This window comes from Salvelinus fontinalis, chromosome 15 (assembly GCF_029448725.1).
Source record: "Salvelinus fontinalis isolate EN_2023a chromosome 15, ASM2944872v1, whole genome shotgun sequence".
In the NCBI taxonomy this organism is placed as follows: domain Eukaryota; kingdom Metazoa; phylum Chordata; class Actinopteri; order Salmoniformes; family Salmonidae; genus Salvelinus; species Salvelinus fontinalis.
This window is the reverse complement of record NC_074679.1, coordinates 44132123-44152103: the sequence shown is the minus strand read 5'-3', so window position 1 is coordinate 44152103 and position 19981 is coordinate 44132123. Positions and strand designations below refer to the sequence as shown.

At 41.3% G+C, this 19981-nt stretch overlaps 1 long non-coding RNA gene across 2 annotated transcripts in view; it reads left to right on the top strand.

The window, feature by feature from the left end:
• Window positions 1-19263, top strand: part of LOC129812048 (uncharacterized) — a 26649-nt gene extending 7386 nt beyond the window's left edge. Inside the window, exons 1-4 of one of the 2 annotated variants that reach the window (XR_008752974.1) lie at window positions 11905-12001; window positions 18484-18590; window positions 18923-19056; window positions 19136-19263. This is a non-coding gene — a long non-coding RNA (uncharacterized LOC129812048). Of the gene's footprint in view, window positions 1-11904; window positions 12002-18483; window positions 18591-18922; window positions 19057-19135 lie in introns of those variants that run through there. The other variant, XR_008752975.1, reaches the window with a different exon arrangement.
• Window positions 19264-19981: the final 718 nt, after the last annotated feature.

Sequence of the window (19981 nt, the reverse complement as noted above, 5' to 3'; positions counted from 1 at the left end):
TTTTGGCTTTTTGAAAATTCTCCTATTTTGAGATGCAGAGCTGTTTAATAGCTTCCCAGTGAGGTTGGCATGGTTACCGGCGGAGAAAAGCCGAGAGTTAGATCTTGTGACTGAATCTTCCAGAACCTGGTATAATCTCCGGCCAATCTCCGTATTAACACCCAACTTCTGCCTGGCTCAGGCTCAGGCTCTGCATGCCTTTATTCTCTGTTCCTGCCTGCTCCGCATGAACTCACACCTCGCCCGCTCACCACCCCGCCCGCCAGTCGCCCGGTACAGCACAAAGGTTTTTATAACGGGATAAAGCCGGTAAAATGGGGGACTTGCACATCATTTCCCATCAAAGCCTCTCTTATTGCCCCCAACGTGTGGCATTTGTCTTTTTATTTCAGAAAAGAGGGGAGAAAGAAATTAAATGTAACTGGGCCGCTAGTGGTGAACATGGGATGGGATGAGGGATGAATACTGTACTGGGGGGGGAGGGGGGGGGGCATGAGATTTTGATACGGGGAATAAGAATGGGAATAATAAGGGGAGATGGGGGGCTCTGTCTGTGGCTTACTGCCCCCTCACAAATCCCTGAAACGTGGGGAAATGTATCTAGCATAAGCCCTTTAGCGCCCGTCGTTGCCTGATTATAACAGTACATTAAAACGCCTGAACGTGTGCCAGAAAGACATTGAGTGTGTCCTAAACAATACCCTATTCTCTATATAGTCCACTACTTTTGACCAGGGTCCATTGCGCAGCTATACCAAACTTGGCCCAGTCTAACAGGCAGCGTCAGGCAGTGAAATACAGTGTTTTTTCATCCTTCTATACCATAAATGATGTTTTTATAGTGGCAGGACAGACAGAAAGACTGCTCTCTGTGTCACTATGCAGTGGCTTGTGATGACCTTATCTTATCTTTACCAAGAGGCCACTAAAGACAGTCTATAGACCTGTTCTGCTTTCAATTGTGCCAAGACAAATACAGAAAGTACATTAGGTCCGGTCTTCCCGTTTAAGATAGCGTCTTAAGAGAGGAAGAGAAAAAGCAGGGAGGGTGTCGAGGTTGGAAGGAGGAATGATATGGAAACCCCATCACTTTGTGGTGACATTGCTCAATGCGGTGGTTTATGGACGGTGTGTGCTCAGTAAATCCCTTAAACAAATCACGTTAAACAGACGCCCCATTGATCTTGAATTAGCGAGTTGTTAATCGCCTTTAGATTGCCAGTTCTCTCTCTGCACTCTTAGGGGGGGGGGGGGGGGGGGGGGGGGGTGCTAAAGGGTTCTTCAGCTGTCCCCATAGGATAACCCTTTGAAGAACCCTACATGGAACCCTTTCCACAGAGGGTTCTACCTGGAACCACAAAGGGTTCTCCTATGGGGACTGGACCCCTTTTTTTAAGAGTGTATCTGCAAGGGAATGACAACCACACTACGGATGCCTCCAAAATGGCACCCTATTCCCTATATAGTGCACTTATTTTGATCAGAGCCCAGGTGTCATGTCCACAATAGAGAAAGAAGGAGGGTGGGTGTCATCATTTCTGAGTTCCAGTGGTCCATTACTCTTCTGGCCTTGACAAAAGTAGACAAATGTGTTCAAAATAAGAATTGATTTTGTTTGCTAAATTCAGTCCTTCTTCCGATGTTGACCATAGGCTACAACGAAATGATTCAACCTCTCTTGGTTATTCACTTGAAGAAGAATGTTGATTCACTGCTTTGCTATTAAACTGTTGAGAACTACAAGGAAAAACGCAGTAACTATGCCAACAGTGAAACTGTCAAATATGTTGTTCGTAGAAAAGTATAATTCACTGATGTATCATCTTATTATGAAGTCATTTTTATGTATATCAACCATGACCACTCATTTGACCTATGACTCCTAAAACGCCGATACAGCACTTTGTCTTTGTATGACCTTAAACAACTTTATGGGTAATGCAAAGGCAAAGTGCGGTATCTACAATCTAAATGTGTTTATCCAACTTTCTTGTTGTTTTTCTGTTTGATGGAAACACTTTGCGAGTTAACTTTGCACATACAGTGCTGCCACCTAGTGGCCAGAATCTAAATTGCACCTGGGCTGGAATAATACATTATGGCCTTTCTCTTGTATTTCAAAGATGACAGTACAAAATAAATGTTTTTTTTTTCTTTGTATTATCTTTAACCAGATCTATTGTGTTATATTCTCCTACATTCCTTTCAAATTTCCACAAACTTCAAAGTGTTTCCTTTCAAATGGTATAAAAAATATGCATATCCTTGCTTCAGGGCATGAGCTACAGGCAGTTAGATTGGGTATGTCATTTTAGGAAAGAATAGAAAAAACGGTCCGATCCTTGTTTTTATAATTATATTTTCATGTTCTAAATGTTTTCATTTCGTAATCCTCAAGCATTTTCTCACCATAAGGTAAAGACTAGTTCATCATGCAGAATGTTTATACTTTAAAAAAATGTTTGATTTTGTGCAGTATCTACAATCTAAATGTGTTTATCCAACTCTCTTGTTGTTTTTTCTGTTTGACGTTGTATGGTCATTTATTTGACTTAGGGGTCATAGGTCAAATCAGTGGTCATGGTTGATATGCATGAAAAAAATTACTTCATAATAAGATCAGTGAATTATCACTTATCTACCTACAAGAAATGTAGCTGTTTGCTTAGTTACTGCTCTTTGTCTTTGTATGGAAGAGTGGGTAACTGCAGTAAAAACATACTAGAACAAAGCCAGATGCAGTAACTTCAGTTTATTTTATATAACTAGGCAAGTCAGCTAAGAACAAATTCTTATTTACAATGACGGCCTAGAAACAGTGGGCGGGCCTTGTTCAGAGGCAGAACGACAGCTGGAGGATTCAATCTAGCAACCTGTTGGTTACTGGCCCAATGCTCTGACCACTAGGCTACCTGCCGCCCCAGTTACTGCTGTTTGCCTTTGTTTTTACTTTGTATTTTGTAGTTACTGTAGATTTCACACTTCATTTTCTCTGAAACTGAACACATTTGAACCAGGACACTTTGTCACAAGATAAAAGACATACTACAAAGCCTAATTTCAGTCTTAATTAAATTCTTACCAAAAGTGTAGTTACTGTGTTTTGCCTTTGTAGGGCAGTACAGTATGTAAATGCTTTTTAAAACTTAAATTATGTTAAACACTCGCATCCTGTCAAACTTTGAATAGTTTGACCATGTGTTGGTACACATTGAACTTTAACAGTAGCAGCCTGGTAAAATCAATTAATTCACCATGGAAGTCTCTAAAGCCTGAATGTAACACAGTGTGTATTCCATACTGTACTCTACACTAATAGCCGTTCCAGAGAAACTGACCCCTCCAGGCCTCCATCTGTTAGCACCCATCTACACTTCCTTAGCATTAGCGCTCCCTACAATATTTCTCAACAGAGGATCTGAACCCAAAGGTCAACGAAGAAGGCGCCGCTAAAACTTCAAGCTAGCGCTAAGCCACTAACTTTGTTTTCTGGGACTTTAGCCAGCCCATTTAGGCAGCCTGTGAGAGCGTTAGAGGTGAGGAGAACAAAGAGAGAACCTGATGTGTTTCTGTCGTCTCACTGTCCACCCATATGGCAGGTATTGGAGGAGTCGCTCGCTGGTGTTTGTCTGCCGACATAGAGCGTCCACCGGCAGGCACCACTTGGCAGAGGCTCTATGGGGACGGTAAGTACAGTGAAAGCTTTGTCTCAAATCCCTGTTGGGTTCTTCCCATGCTAAGGAAAGACACACAGCTATGCGGAACGATGCTTACTCTGAAGTTAGCTATAATGTCTTCCAAATCTTGTTAGCAAACGGTGCAATCGTATGTGTTGTATTTTCTTCAATCAAAATTGGTTAAGTAAGTCAGGATGTGAAATATGGCTGGCTTATTGTTACTTTTCCAACTTCAGAGGTGTAAAGTCACAATACACAATGTCTTACTTCATAGGAAGATAACACCTCAAATTACTGATGTCCTCAAGTACATAGCACAGAGAGAGATGAGTACTTCAGTACTCCAGTTTGCAAGTATTTCTAAGTAGAGTGACACTGAAGAAACCATTTCAAATCCACTGACTTGTATCCCACTGGAGACCACAAACATCTATTTCGTGACTAACTTCTTGGGAGAGAAGTTACTTTTTTTCCAAGCGAGAAAGGAAAGGGCAGTCTGTGTCGTTGCAACCCCCTGAATGTCACACGCACGTTCTAACTGACGAAATAATATGCACCCATCGCTTTTGCCTGAGAGGAAAAAAAGGAACATAAAGGAGAGGACACAGGCAGGGGTGCATTTGAGCTTTTTCTGTTCCCTTTTTAATCAGCAGAAGAAGAGTGACATGTCCAATCATAACAAAACATCAGCTGTTAAATGGGCCTTCGCAATCACTGTCAACCAGCTTCCATTAGAGACGAGCCCTTCCTGGACATCAATCAGCTTTTATAGTCCTGATTTATTTATTCATTATTTAATTATATACATAACTATTTATTTATTTATTTATTTAACAATTGAAGTCTATGCACTTTGTGTTACGTGCGCTCGCTTAATCGTACATTGCTTGCAATCAAATTGCTGCTATGCACGTCAGTCGACGTGTTTTGTTGCTCATGTAGATAGCTTTGGGGGAAATAACTTGAGTTAAGTTTAGATGTTTTTTTGTTCTCGGATGAAGTATAAACAGAACTATCTCAATTTGAAAGTGTAAATGCTCTGTTTTGCCATACAACTTGTCACTTGAACACATTCCAAAAAAAAGGCCCCAAAAAAAACGTAACCTTCTTTGTAGTCCAACGTTGAAACAGACAAATATTTATCTGCTTTCTAATTTTACATTGGGTAAATTTGATGAATAGCAAAACATTTTTTTAATGAAATCCTGCTTAAAAGTGGCAAGCCCACTGTATAAATTATATGGCAAGTAACAACTGTGAAAATCTTGAATTCTTTTCTCACATTAAGCGCATTAGCCATGAAATGACTTGCTTTCGTTTAAGAAGCCATGCAATCCAATCTGGGCTGCTGCATACATACAGTATATCTCCTCTGATTTGCCAATGATCTGCTGGAACTGAACATGCAGGAAGAAAGTGAACAGGTCACCTAAGTATAGAAATATGAAACGTGTCCTACTGTGAGTGTGATTGGAATGGAAGATTAGCCAGTCTTAATCATGATGTCCATCAACAGCCAACATTCTCGCAACCAACCAACACTGACCGTATCTTGGAGAGAGCAGAGTTAGCAGTTATAGATACTTGATAAAAACGGAACGTATGCACGTGTGACTGAAATCACTTCGGATAAAAGTGTTTTCTAAACGGCAAATATAGCATAGTATTATCATGTAATCAGTGAGATGTTCGGTATCGTTAGGTTAGTGAAGACTTTACTACTTACTGGTTGAAGGCCAGAGACATTTTTCTAGGCAGTTGTACAACTCAACGACCACAGATCAAAATCTAGCATTCTATCAATCAATATGTCATACATGTTACGCTATCTTGATGGCAGCAGATTATCACTGATATATATTTACTTAATAAAATCCACCATGGCTGTTATCTATGTATGGCTGGGAGGGGCAACTGGGGACCTTTTGTAGTCCTGCGAATCCTATTCATTTGGGGGGGAGGGGGGGGGGGGACTCAGTCAGGGTCTCAGCTTACTGTTGAGAGTTCGAATATTAGAATACGCAAGGGGCAATTTCGAAATTTGGTTGTGCATCAGCAGTCACTTAATTAGCCCATTTGAGCTTTTCTTATTTTTGGGGGATTGGTAAGTTTGTCTAGGTGGGCAGCTATCTAAACTTGTAGTAAGCATGGTTGAATTACCAACCAGGGTGGGGCACATTGATCATCAGTTATCATATTGAACACTGCAAACATTTGCCTCCACCCCATGGCAAAATGTGTAGAATAGCAGGAAATTAGCTGTAAAACTGCCATATTTTCTCTCTGCCCTATGTCAAAATGAGTAGAATTACATGCAATGAGTTACACAGACCCACAAGCCAGTACTGCCCCTTATGATGAGTTTCAGCTTTATGTGGCCCACAACTCCATCAAAGTTCCCCATCCCTGATCTGTGGGATCTTGGGTGTGACACATATTTGGGCACATTCACACAGAAACATTTGGCAGCTGATTCCCTTCAACCCTTGCACCCTACGGTCATAGGATGCTGGAGGCAGTCCAAGCAGGTACAGTTTAACCTGCAGGGCTCACCTGCTCTAACAGGTGTGTCATGTCAGAAGGGATCCAACCTGCAGGCCTCAGGTGCTCCAGGCCATAGTGCCTGCCTGACTGTTGCTGTGTTCTATAGTTTTGACTCGGGAGATGATTCAGTGACTCATTAATCAAATAAGCCCTTGTATGCTCCTTGGGCGACTGTCGCCATGTCTATCCCTACTTCCTGGTTTGCATCTCAAATGGCACCCTATTCAATATATAGTGAACTATTTTTGATCAGGGCTCATGGGGTGTCATTTGGAACGCAACCCGGGTCACCATGATGACCTTGCTGACTCTAAAACGGGCTGTTTCCTGTCAGACTCTTTTTTTTAACCCTCTCTTGCTCTCTTTCTCACTCTCTTAATGCCAATCTATCACAAGAGGTCAATGGTTCACATCTCCAGTGACTGTTATCTCTTTCCCTCTGTGCCATGCTCCTACACACACAGCTCTCTCTCTCTCACACACACACACACACACGCACTCCCTTTCTCAAACACACACTCTTACATGCTGTGCTATCAAGCAATTTAGGAGCCGGTCCGTTATGGCACTCTGAGCCGCATCTCATCCCATAACTCATCCAGGTATCCCACACGCACGCACGCGCACGCACACACACACACACACACACACACACACACACACACACACACACACACACACACACACACACACACACACACACACACACACACACACACACACACACACACACACACACACACCTCTGCTCATTTATTGATTAACCACCTTGTACCCTCTGTTGTCGCAGCAGGACCATGAACAAACAACCGCATGGTAAACAACATTGGCTAGATACATTGTTTGTCTTCCATCGGTGTTGGTGGGAAGCGGATATGGCTTGTGTAGGGGAGGAAACGTGGTGGTTCAGAAAATGTCCCTAAAATATGAAGGTTGTGTGTGTGTGTGCGTGAGTGTATATTTCATTTGAAAGTGTTTCCCTATCCTCAGCTGGCATGGCCCTGTCTGTTAATCACTGCCAGGCTTGCCGCCATGACAGTGTCACTACTTTAATTGTGTTATCAGAGACGGGCCAGGATGGAGGGCACCTTTAAACCAGATTAACATTTGCCTGTGTATTACATAAGCAAACACAGGGCCTTGATCATGGTTAAAATAAGAAGAAAAAGATTATCGCTCTCAGCCTGCCTGCCTGGCGAACGATGAGCCCTGAGCAATGAGAGAGAGAGGAGAGAAAAAGAGAGGGTGAGCAAGGATAGAGAGAGATGATGAGAGACAGAAAAGGAGAGATTTTTTTTTTTACTGTTTTCAGAGAAAATATTTTCCCTCTAGTGTCTTTGTTCTGAGAAATGTGGGTGACACCCGTGTGGATTCTTGGTGGCCATGTTTTGTGCTCTTGCTCGGAGGTACATTGAGTTTACTTCCCCATTCAAGGTCACAAGGTTTTACTACGGTTTCTTAACCTATCCCGGACACATTCTGTCCATGGTTCCTTAGTCCCTCCCGCAATTCAGAAGCCTTTGCATGTGTACATACATTTAAAAATCCACACCATACATACGGAGCAATTGAATGCACCATGATGCCTGGACGATAGTGCATGCTAATTCACAACAGCAGTTTCTTTCTTCTGGGGTTTCAGACCATACTATTACTGAACCCCTAACACACACACAACTCCCCGTGCTCTCTCCTCACTGATACTGCCTACAGCAGTGAGACTCCCCTTTACCTTTCCTAGGCCCAAACCCTGCCCTGGCATTCCCCCACACAGACCCCACCATTCTAGACTGCTCCGTCAGACACTGCCCCCTCCCTCCATCCATCCATCCATCCATCCCTCCTTTCCTCCGTCCATCACCCACGTTAATGATTACCCGCTAAGGCTCCCTCTTTGTGAATAAAGGGGATAAGTGGCTATCATTGTCTCCCCAGCCCTGGTGTTGTTTGGCACTGCAATGGTGGAGGCAGTGGCCAGATGCCCGGAGATCACACTCGGAGCCCACTAATTAGAGTGAACCTGAGGACCAGAGCGCCACACAAAGCAGTAAAGGGCAATTAGTGCCAAAGCCCCCCCCCCCTTCCTCCTTTCTCTCTCTCCTTCTCTCTTGATCCCCTCTCTCTGTCCATCTGTCAGAATGTGCAGGTGAAAGGATGGACGAGGAGGCTGACCTCCTTTTTCTCACACGAGAGCAAACACACACACACACACACACACACACACACACAAATACAGAGAGAGGTCCATATGGAGAACCTTATGGACAACAGCCAATCACCCCCCTTTGACACACCGTACACCTAACCACAGCTTAAATGCATTATAAGGTATGAATGTAATAGTAATATCTATCTAATGTATATACCACATATCTATCCTATCCTAAATATCCCTTCTGAGAAAGCTAACCCGGCTTCCTCGCTAGTCCCCTTTCACAGTATACATGCTGATATAATTGCTTGGTCACCTCACAAATTATTCATTTTGGTTGAGTGTGTTACCTGTGTTAGATGCATCCTAAATAATTTCTAAACAGTGAATATAAATGACAGAGGACATAAGCAATGACTCAGATAACTTTGTTAGTCATGTTGCTAGTCTAAAGCAGTACATGAAAAGGTTTGTGTGTGTGATCTGTCTTGTAGCATGCGGAGGGGCGTGGCCACCAAGCACACAGGTGACCGTGGTCGGCTCATTAAGAAGGGACACTCCATTACTAATTGAGGGTGTAGAGTTTCTGCTCTAGTCCAGCTCATTTAAAGTATTATATATATTTATGCATCGTACAGGTTACACTATTTCAACTGTTATTGTGGAGTTGTTTACTTTGTTAAGTGTCAATTGGTTTAGTTTGACAAAGTGCTTTCAATTAAAAGTGTTGCCTGTTTCCTGTCACTTGTTCTCTGTCACGTTATAAATGCTCAGGTGTAGAGATTTATGGGAAAGGAAAATGGCTTCCTGTGTCTGCAGGTGTAAGTTAGGCTTGCTCCATGCCGTACGGGCTAGTCAGACTGATCTTCAATCTCTATATTCATTTGACTCGTTTTTTTTTATCAGTTTATTATTTACTTTCAGCCTGGTCCAGCATCTTGTTGGAGGATTTGTATATTTCGTAAATACCTGCACCTGCTCCAAGAGCCTTAAAGTAAAAACCCTGCACTGCTTCCCGAAACTCCTTGCTCACCAATACCAGCCAGACAGCTCAAACCATCCACCCTTACAACCCTTTATCCTATATAGATATGGTCATCATGTTAAACCTGCAGATTCACATGTTTTAAGAGACCTGTGGACCTTATTGTGTAGTTGAAACACATGAACACACAAACACCACGCTAACAGAAAGATATGTGCTGTCATGAACAGATTACTAATTTGCATCTTACAAATGCAGGGGTCCATTAACGATTATTATGACTGTAGAGCGGAAGCAGGATATGCCTCGGGGAATAATTGCTATATCCGTGAATTAATTCAAGCCTCCATAAGGTGTATTTACTTAAGCAATTTAAAAGCCATAACAGCATGTCATCAGGTATCCGTGATTTTCAAATGACCCGTTTGTTCGCTCTGACTTTACTTTTTTTTTTTCTTTTTTCTTTTTTGCACAACGACAGAAAGAGACAGAATATTTACATGATTTACATCCATGCTCAATCAAATGCGTTCTAGATGAATCTGTAGGAGCGGAGAGAGTTTGCCGTTCAAAAGGACCTTTTAGCACGGCAACGACAAAGCAAGCGTCCTACATGTATATACATTATTCATGAGGTTAGATTTGGATAATGCTGTCCTCGACTATTACTTCTCTATGGTGTGTTAACATGTATTAAAAGCGATTTTTGGGAGATGTGGATTCACAGTGAATGGGTTTACATTACCCAGTCAGCTAATAGGGTTGAGTGAGCAAATAGCGTGAAAAATATGTCATGGAGTTCACGTAACAATAATGTAATTCTATGGAGGCACAAGACTTTAAAATCCCTCTGTATATAGTCCTATTGTGTGTAAATCTTGGTAATACATTTCATTGGATTTTAAAAGCAGCAGATGAAGCAACAACGTAGTTAACGCTACAGTTTTGCAGTTCAATGATAGGGGTATTTTAAATTTAACTAGGCAAGTCAGTTAAGAACAAATTCTTATTTACAATGGCGGTCTACCGGGGAACAGTGCCTTGTTCAGGGGCAGAACGACAGATTTTTACCTTGTCAGCTCGCCAATTCAATCCAGCAACCTTTCGGTTACTGGCCCAACGCTCTAACCACTAGGCTACCTGACGCCCGATGTAGAGACCACAATTAACGAACCAGTAAATAAGGAAAGTAAGAAGTGCTAATGTGACTTTTAGCGTTGTATGTTGTGTTGCATTAAACAGGAAATTTCACTAACATCTTTAGCAGTTCCAGATCCTTTATGTTAATGTTCGCACTAAAACTTACATTCTGTATGCGAAAGAGGAGAACCATTGTAGTCTGGTTAAGAAATCTAGTGTCTCATCGTACCTTTCTACCTGCTTAATGAGCAACGGTGACTGTGTCTCAAATGGCACCCTGTACCCTATATAGGAATCTGGTCAAAAGTAGTGCACTATATAGGGAATAGGGTGTCATTTGGGACGTAGACTTGTGTGCAGCTTTGTTTTCATCTTCCTCTATAAGTCTTTGTCCCTTTCTTCCTGACATTTCGTACCAAGTCAATCAACACCTCACAACAACGGCATCATGGCAACAGTTTGTGGCAGAAAACAGCAGTTTCTCTGTGACTTTAACAACTTAGCTGCTATCAGGACTGGTGAGATCTGCTATGGTGACAGACACAAGATTTGCAAACACAGGCAGGTCACCTGTGATACAAGTCAGTATTCGACATCCATGTCTGAGGACATCGGGAGATGGCGTGGAAACCGGTGAAGGGCCGTTACATTCAAGTAGGTGTCAATGTTGTGGACAGGGATGGCAGACGGGCATAAGCATCTGATTCCAAAGGTTGCAGGTTTGAATCCAGCGATAGGCAGTGGTGTGTATTCACGGATCCCAAAAAGTTACCCCCCCCCAAAAAAAATCATTAAATAATGTTTATTTCGTCTCTCAGCGGTTGATCATTTTGCTTCAGTTCGCAAGAGGTTGAATGTATCTCACCGGAGGAAGCATACGAGCGAGCGCAACAGCGCCCCTCTGTCTTAGTATGTCTAGCCCATCTATCTGATGCTGTCTGGTCAAAAAGAGTAGAATATTGTTGCCGCCCCATAGCAAAGAACTCAAGAAAAGCCTTGATTAACACCTGATAAATTAAAAAAACATAATAATAGCCAATCAGCGTTGAGCTAAATTGAGTGAGCTCAATTGTGAATGGTCCTGGCGCACCAAAATAAAAATGTCAAGGGAAGACAGTTTGGATTTGGCTTCACACCAATCACATGACATCAAGCCAAACATAATTTGACAGAAAAAATATTGAAATGTTGTGTTGTCATCCGATGGCTAGCTAAAATTGTCCCTTTCTTAAATTAGCCATGGATGGAGATAGGAATTTGGATAACAGCGATTCTGATCCAATCATAATCATAATATTTATACATTGTGCCTCTGGCCTGAGAGGATGGAAGTTAAATATGTTGCTAGATGTAGTAGGCTGATCATTGCTAATCATTAACTAGCTGGCTAATCATTGCCTATGGAAGGAAGTTAGGCAAGCGAGCAAGCATACTGTTTGTCATAGTTATAGACCGTTTCGGCAACATGAAAGAGAGGAAGATAGTAGTTTCTCTTCAAGTAGGGTGAGTCAACGTGTTTTTTTATACTTACGCACGCATACACAGACACACACGCACAAAGAGAAATCCGTACCATGGACAGCTACATCATTTTTTGCTTACGTTGACTGGACTAAATTGTTTTTGTAAGATTTATTTGTCACTGTATTAGACTAAGCATAGGTGATTTGATGTTGAAATGCTGAAATTGAAATGGTGCTGGAATAGTGGAGGCAGCTCCTGTTTTCTTTGTGACTTCTGGTAACACTCCGGTGTTCTAAATTAATAGTTGTTTCGTAGTCCGAAAATGTCGGAAACATTAACCTGATTGACCATGCTGTAGGTCATTTAACTGTTTTTAACATGCAATATGCTTTGTGGACTCCATTTCACGGTGGCAAGGCATATGGACTGACAGGTTACAGAACAAACAAAGCAGTTATGGAAACATATAGCTAGTAATATGGCATTTTGTTCTTGTCTTGGCTTCCCCAGTGATTGTACCCACGCCCACTACTGGCGATAGTTTGCTTTTCATATTTCTGTTTTAAGCCAATGCCAAACCTTACCCCTTACCTTAACCATTCAGAGTTCATTTCTTCCCTTAATACCTTGGAGTTCATGCCTAACCTTAACCTAACTTTAAACATTTGGAGTGAATGCCTAAATGTAACATTAAACACTTTGAGATTTTACATTTGGAACAATTTCGAAATTAAACAGAAACATGGAAGAAACGTCTCTTTCTGACATGCGACTGTGAGAGCTTTTAGTGCAAACAACCACATCTGATGCAGGTGATTTTAACTCTGTGGGTTCTATTTTAACAAACCCAATGCAATTGTAAATCTTAGCACTGGTGGTAGCACTATAGGTTTGTGGGTGTGTCTGAAATATTTTTGCTATTATCACAACCGGAATTATGGGCGCAGTAGTTGGTGGTGGCGCTATATGGCTGGGTTTTGATGAATAAAGTTGTAGGTGTGTTGAGGCTTGACCCCTCACTGACCAATTTGAACTTGCTGCTTGGCTAAATATACTTCAAGTTGTGCATTTACAGTCTTTTTTATAGTACATTGTCATCAACTCCAATTCGACTGTTAGTCTTTTATAACCTAATTTGTTAAATAGCCTACAGAAACTAAATTAATGTAGGCATATCCCATCTTTGCTAAATACTGTCTGTTGAACATGATTTCAGTCCATATGTGACCGACTGGCTCAAATCTGTCTTATGTAGCAAGATTTTTAATTGTTTTTTACATTGGATAAAAGTAGAGACTCAGAGCTACAAAATGGTAGATCATACACTACAGCTGAGGAACAATGGGAAAGGAATTTTGCTTTGAAAGTTGATCAACAATAAAACTCACTTTTGAGAAAATGGCATTTGAATGTTTTGGTACTACTACTGGAAAGCCCTTCTTTGTCTACACCCATTCAGCATCGTTCACACCTCTTATGCTCTTATGCTTTAGCCCCACCCATCTCTTTAAGGGTTGATCCGAATATACTAACAGCAGTCAAGCACCCAAGCTAACTTGCTAGCTACTTCCAGACATCTAAGTGAGAGAGAACAGCTCACTGAACATTACTTGCCCCTGCAGAGCTGATTAGGCTGTAATGTTATCCGTTGCGTTGGTGACTGAAACTGGGCTGTAAGATTGACTGTTCGTAAATTCAGAGTGTTTCGCGTTCAGAGCGCACACTGGACACTCTGGCCGGGTTGATACGAACGTTCTAACCCCACAACGGCAGTCAAGCACCCAAGCTTACTGGCTAACTTGCTGGCTACTTCCAGACACATAATGAGAGAACACCCCACTCTGACCATTTTACTCGCCCTAGCAGAGCTGGGTAGGCTGTTTTCATGTTATCCAGAGCGTTGGTGACTGTAACTGTGCTGTTGGCAACAATTTAATTACAATTTTTACTGATTTTACTGATTTACTGACACCGGCCATATTCAACGGGTGTTGAGCATTCGTAAATGAATCCGTTATTCTTTGCTCTCTGGCACACTCAGATGAGAGTGCTCTGAAATCACAGTAGAAGGCCAGACTGAATTTACAAACGCACCTGAAATGGTTACTTGCATAGTGGAGTATTTTGTTTAGACATGTAGCTAGCTAGCTAGGTAAATAATGAAGCATAATCCCAATTCATGAAGTTACTACCCTGCACGAATCTGCAGGTAGCTAACCAACCTGGTTCAATGTTAGCTAGCTAACATTAGGCTACAGCTAGCCAAACAATTGGCTCTGAGATACGAATAATAAGGTCATACACATCACGTTAGCTAGCGAGCCAGCTAGTCCAATCAATGCTCCTATATACCATGTGGCTGTCCATGGCACTGATTTCTGTCTGTCGTATGTGAGTCCGTGTGTGTGCATGTGGACTAGTTGAACACCAATGCCATCCTCCTCCCTTTCATGTTGGAAAACAGTCTATGACACTGTATACAGTACACTTTTAGTTTGTCATAGGCTACCTAGCTAAAATGCTTGCTAACCTAACTTCTTCGCATGGGCAATAATGAACCAACTAAGTTACATAGCTAGCTAACGTAAGCCTACTAGGCTACATATTGCACTTTAATTGTCTCAGGCCAGTGGCACAACATATTAATTTACGGTTAGATCAGAATCGTTGTCATAATCATTGGCCTGTACAGAGAATTAAGTCAAAACCACAAGTCAAAATAAAGAAAAACCCTTGAATTAGTAGCTGTGTCCAAACTTTTGACTGCTACTGTATATTTATTTTTTGTCACATATTTGTGGAAACCTGACTTCCCTTATCGTCCATGAATACACTTTACTGGTTGTTGGCATGTCATGCCTAAGTTTCACTAAAGTAGTCGGCAATATCAGTGGGTTTTGTGATGAATGAGCCATCTGATTTAATGAATGATGGGGCCAAGTTTGCCTTTTTGCCCAAAATTGCATTTAAGTTGCACCCAAGCTTTTTTCTTTATCATTTATCTTTGTTTCATAGTACAGTTTCTTCTTCTTTTTGTTCAGTTTAGTCACATGGCTTCTCAATTTACAGTCTATTCGCCTATCGGCTGTGCAGCCAGACTTATTTGCCATTCATTTTGCCTCATCCCTCTTAACCAAATGTTTTAATTCCTTATCAATCCAAAGTGATTTAACCGTTTTACTGCAATTTTCTTATTAATGGGTACATGCTTACAAGTAACTGGAATAAGCAATTTCATAAATATGTCAAGTTCAGAATCTAGTTGCTCCTCATTACACACCACAGACCAACCAATATTCTTTACATCTTCAACATAGGAATCACTACAAAACGTATTGTATAACCTCTTATACACTATATTAGGCCCAGCCTTTGGAATTGTGGTTTTCCTACATATGGCGACTGTATAATGATCATTACATCCAATGGATGTGGATACTGCTTTAGAGCCGATTTCTGCAGGGTTAGTAAAGATGTGATTAATACATGTGGAGGATTTAATTCCTGTGCTGTTTGTAAATATCCTGGTAGGTTGACTGATAACCTGAACCAGGTTGCAGGCACCGGTTATAGTTTGAAGCTTTTTCTTGAGTGGGCAGCTTGATGAAAGCCAGTCAATATTTAGGTCACCTGTTTTAATATACCTGTTGATATCACATACATTATCAAGCATTTCACACATGTTATCCAGATACTGACTGTTAGCATTTGGTGGTCTATAGCAGCTTCCCACAAGAATGGGCTTTAGGTGAGGCACTGTTGGTTAAGGGCTTGTAAGTAAGCATTTCACGGTAAGGTCTACACTTGTTGTATTCGGCACATGTGAGGAATAAAGTTTGATTTAAACCTGTAGCCATATTACTTCAACAGCATTTGACAGGAGATCCTCAAAGCTTTACAGGAATGTGACTCTGAACATAGACAGCAACACCTCCACCATTGGCATTCCTGTCTCTTCTGAAGATGTTGAAACCAAGTATTGCTACCACTGTATCGTCAAAGGTGTTTAGTGGGTTTCAGAGATAGTCACTATATGAATGTTATCTGTTACTAGCAATCGATTTCATGAACCTTGTTTCTTAGGCTATATATGTTAATGTGGGCTATTTTGTGCACTTTTCTGGGATTCTTGATTGTTTTTATTGCTTTACTGGGAGGCTTCTCAGAGGTAGACATGACAGTGATATTTATATTTGAGCTGATAGTGCAGGGTGAACTGCACGTAGTGGAATTGCTACTAGGGCAAACCACCTCAGTGCTAACAGTATAACTCTGATCCATAGGCGCATGATTACTGCATACAACAGCTGTAGGATTGACAGAGGCATTCAGGGACATAAATTAGCTTACTTACATTATGATTGCTAATACTCCTTGGCCAATGTACATTTGTAGCAGCACTACGACAACTCAGCAACAGAATGGTAGGTTTTATCTAAGCAGGGCTTGTGTCACTGAGAAGTCATTGTCTTAACGCAGCCTTGAAATATTTGGACAGGGTCTAGGAGCAAAGATGATTTAAATAGACTCCGTCATTCCGGTATAGCATCTTCTGATTACAAAAGGTGTCAAAGTTATCTACAAAAGTTACACCTACAGAGCTACAGTAGTCTTTTAGCCAATTGTGTAATGCCAGTAGCCTGCTAATCAGTGGTGACCCGTCATTCAGGGCAGGTGGGGCAGAGCCACAATTTTGTTTTTTTTGCCTGTTTTGCATGTTATTTTGGCACTAATATGTGTCATATCAGTTTGCAAACGATGTAAAAAAAAAAAAATGTATTGAGTTAATAAAGCCGCATACAAACATTATTTTGCTTTCTTAAGGCAGCTCCAAAATGCAGGTGTTTCAGCCTAGCCCAGTGCTTTCTGTGGGCGAGGGGCAGCCAGAAGAAAATACAGAGCGTAGGGGTTGGTAATCTTCTCTAGTTGCACTGTGATTGGCTCAGTGTTCTGTCCCTCATGAAGACAATACCTCACCGCAAAACCGACAGGGAGAGCTAGAAAGTTCAAGCCCCCTTGGGTGCTGGCATAGATTTACATTAAAGTGCCCATCCAAGAAGGTTCAAGGTCATTGGTCACAGATAAAATGACGTCAAATCATAACCATGTTTACACTGGTTATTAATAGTGATGTTACTTTGATAGCGGAGATTCGGGCATGAGTCAATCGAAAGCAGCTTACTTTGAAGCAGTGTGCCGATGCCTGTATCACTTCAACAGAAGTATGTCATTAATGACATCCAAAGCTTTTTTTTGATCACTTGTGTTGCAAATGCGAGATCCCACAGATTTTGCTGTGGTTCCGGTGCATTCTTCGATTCCAAGCTGCTTTCAAATACAGAAGTCTACTGGACACGTACTAAATATAGTTAGGATTTTGAAGGTATGAGGTCGAATTGTGGTGAAGGAAAACTATTTTGAAAATAGTTTCATGTGAAATCGCACTTTCTGCACATTGTTGTTCAAATAATTCATTTTATTTATTATAGTATAATCGTTTGTCTTAAGCATCCCAAATAATGCCATAGATTAACTGTTTTTTTTTATTTGTTGAAGGCGAAAAAGGAAGGCATGATGTAAGATGCAATCCTGATATTCCAACTAATTGTTGACTACTAAAGCCAACGACTTACCGCTGCACTACGGAGTTTTGCTGAAAACAGTGGAGAAAAAAACTGCTGACAATCAAAGACTGCTATTTATTGCTGAACAGCAGATGTCATTAATGTCCATTGTGAACCGGCACAATTTGTGAAAGCTCCAAAGCCGTCGGAAAGCATTGTTTTCCCATCACTAGTTATTTACACCAACACTGGGGTTCTTTTACACAAACAAGTGTTAATGTAACAGTTACAGAATTCATTTAACACCTGAATCAGCACTAGAAATGAAAAAAAAAAAACACTAGGTAACACTGGCCAATTTGCTAAGTAACTAAATACATCAAGCTAATGTGTAATGTTATGTAGCATCACAGGACCACATTAGCTAGCTATCTTGCTAACAACAGCTAACTGAATCCCTTTTTGCGTTTAGGGTCAATACAGGGGAGGCATTGGATACTAGCTTGCTAGCTAGCTTGCAGCTTGCTTTCAATAATGTTAGAACTCGAACTGGCTAACTACCAAGCCAACTAATTTCAACTTGGACAAAGATTTTGATATATAACTTATTTGCTAATCCGGGTTAACCAGCTAGCATTCGGTGGCTTCGTCTGCTAACCCCAAAAAACATGCCTGTTCTCATAAAGGTTTATTGTGTATTTTCTAGGGCAAAAATAAATGAAGGATTGTGCTTGTCTATTACAGATATAGATAGCTATGGCTCCAGCAGCAAATAGCAAAAGGTATCAGCAAGCATTCAACAATGTACACAGCTAGTTCCATAGTAACCGCATCACCAGCCTGAATCTATTCTGTAGTTACAGTCCCTCTATTAGCATATACATTACTTCCAAACTATAGAAAGTAATTTTCCTCGCTATATGTTTACTGAGTGATGATATTTTATTTCATTCACAGGCTACGTACAAAACCTGGTGGATTTGTTGTTCAGCAGCATCTGGGAACCATATCAGGAGCTGTTACAGAAGGCTGAGGCAGTGGCCAGACACCAGTCCTGCATCAGGGTAATGGGGGACACTTGAATCAGGTTGATCACATTTGATCTAGTTAATGGTCAAAATACTATCTCTCCTGGAATTGACCTAACCACCATTGAAAATGTAATCAATGCTGTGTGTCTTTTATGTTCTAAGACGGTGCCCCTTTCACTTTGCCAATGGACTACCCCTGGCAGAGTGAATAATGCCAACCAGTCAGTGCCATGCTGGCACATTTCCCATGTGAATTAGCTGTGAATCAGGATCTGTGATTGGCTATGTTCAACCGTGTATTTACTGTTGGCTTCCATGACTGTATGGTGACTGTATTTCTCTCTCTCTTTCCCTCTGTGATATAGGAGCTGGGTCAGATATACTGTAGAAGCTGAAGTCGGGCTCCTTCATGACCAGTATCTGTGATTAGAGGGGCATGGAACTGGTCTATGCTGCCATGCCCATCAGGCATTGGCCAACACCTCAGAAGGGACAAAAGGTGATTACTAATAATAGAGTTTAATAATATCACCCGTAAAATACATGTCCCTCATCAACTCTTCCTCGCCTTTCTACAGATGCAGGACAGAAGAGATGCTTTTGAAATGGAGTCCAATGACTGAAATACTTCATACTGGTTCATACTGATGTCTGAATTGGGAAAGACATTGAACTCAGCATTAAAATAATACAAGACACATCTTTATCTTTTTATAATGTTTCGTTATTATTGAATCGAATGGTACTATCAATTGGGTGTGGTGGTGGTCGGGGGCGGGGGGGGGGCTGTGTATTCTTCAAACACGTCAGGGTACTCCTGTCTTATATGGGACACCATACATGGGAAGTATAATATTTGCACATTGTTATATTAGCAGAACACTGGTTCTACAGTATTACGTGAAGTATTGTTTATTGTACGTGGAGCTGTTGCGCTTGAATATTAGGCCAAACAAAGTGTTTTGATATCTACATAAGTCCAGCAATTGCACTCTTCTCATATTACTCTGTGGGCTACTGACCGATGAAAAGCTTCCTCCTGGAGTAGCCTACAGAGTGGTATAAGAAGAGTGCCATCCTCCTGCATCTCACATCTGTCTGTAGTTATTGAACTCTGCCTGGGTTGAAGCAAACCCTGTCATTTCCAGGATGGAGTGTCATGCACTCCAGCCGTCCTGACAACTGACTGCACCTGTCCATAACCTGTAATACATAACATAGATGGAAGGGACTTTATCACCCACTGGAGACTTGAAGACAGAACATCACCCAGAGAGCTGTGCATGTTAGTGTGTGTTTAGACCGCTAAATCCTTAGATTTGGCCATATAGACAAATGTAACCCCACTCTTGTTCTGGTTAGACAGCTGGAATTGTACTCTACTAGCAAATGATTTGTAACATGATATTTACAGCATAAAATGT